Below are 1,696 nucleotides of genomic sequence, written 5' to 3'. Positions count from 1 at the left end.
GCATCGTGATGTTCAGCTGCTTAGCGTGGGGTTTGATGGGAAGTGTTTGCTTTGGAACGAGAGAGATTTTCGCGCGGAACACGGACACTTGAGGCGTTGTTTTAGAGGTCTGGATTGTGTGGCTTTGTCAGCATGGCAGGTATGTGATAGTGTATTTCAGTGTGAAGATATTGTTGGGCAAAGCGTTGGATATTAATGAAATGTAAGGAGCGGGAGAGAGAATGATTAGAGTGCACCATGGGTGTGTTGCACGAGTTTCACAGTGATGCTTAAGGACCGTAGCCCCAGTCGTCTTCACCAGTGTGTGCCTGTCTACTGGAGGAGTGGTGCAGTGTGTAGCCATCCTGAGCCCTATCAGTTTATGGTGACAAGAGGGAGACGCCTGTCATCACTCAACAGGGGAAAAGAAGCGTTCGTGTGAACGAGGGTTACCCGTGGTGTCCCTCAACTGGAAATTTTGAGGTGTATAAGTTTCATTTAGTTATTTCTTCTATTTTTTGGTTGTGAGTTTACACGAGTTGTGTATTGATTTATTTTGATATCCATTAAAGTGTTATTTGTATGTTTTATGTTTGTTTACCCTGGCAGGAGATCTTTTTTTTTAGTTTTCACTCCAGTGGTGAAGTTAAGGTGAGCCCAGGCTGGCTGGTGGGCAGCTGGTACTTCATTACAGTTTTGGTAGCAGAGCGTAGTTGTCATACCCCTTTCTGGATTTTGTGAGAAACTCCTGTTTGGGTCCAGTATTTTTTATATTGTTGTCAAAGCCATGGAGGGGACATCTGTGAAGGTGGAGAAGTTAGTTGACCATGAACTGTTAGGGACTGGATGTCAGGAAGTGTTTAAGGCTGTGGGGCAACTGGCAGAGGCTGTTGCAGTTTTATGTCAGCAGCAGGCCAACAGCCATCAGTCTCGGTCAATAGTGTGGTCACGGCCGCTTCCCAGTATAAACAGGTTTTCAGGCAGGATTAAGAATGCCAAGGAGTGGGATGATTGGGCGAGGGATGCACAAGAGGCTGTAACACAGATAGGCCTGCAAGGGTCTGAAGCTGTGGAATATTTGTGTGGGTTCCTGGACAGGCCAGCACTGACACGAGTAAGGCACAGCCAAGTGAGATGTGTCACAGAGTTATTGGAGTGCCTGAAGAGAGCCTTTTGTCAGAAACAAGGATATGTGGAGCTGGAGAAACAATTACATAGTCGAATCCAACACCCACATGAAGGGGTGTGAGAGTATGCTGAGTCCTTGAGGGAAATTGAGAATAAGATGCAAGAAGTGAGACCGAGAGGGGTAAAGGATCGGCAGTGGCTGCTGTTTACCTGGTTTTGCAGAAACCTAAGGCACAGGGCCATTGGAGTCAAGCTGGCTGGTGGGCAGCTGGTACTTCATTACATATATATATAATAAAACAGGTTCCGAGTTATATGTGAGGTCAGCAAGGATACACCAGACTTCCTTCTTCATTTAATTTCAAAGTTTCACCTTCACAGAAGGCATCATTAGGCTAAAAAATTGATAAAAATAAGTACAAAGACAAAAGTCATAAAATATCACACTCGGGACAAAATCAAAAGTAAAACAGCAACCAAAAGGGAACAGGTACATTTTTTTTGTTTTGTTAATGCTTGCCTGCCTGATCCTTTTTGATTGTCGTTTTGTTTTTTAATTTTGTCCCTAGTGTGATATTTTGTGACTTTT

This window comes from Scylla paramamosain, chromosome 5, assembly GCF_035594125.1.
Source record: "Scylla paramamosain isolate STU-SP2022 chromosome 5, ASM3559412v1, whole genome shotgun sequence".
NCBI classification, from domain to species: domain Eukaryota; kingdom Metazoa; phylum Arthropoda; class Malacostraca; order Decapoda; family Portunidae; genus Scylla; species Scylla paramamosain.
The sequence above is the reverse complement of the archived record's forward strand: the minus strand, read 5'-3'. Positions refer to the sequence as shown.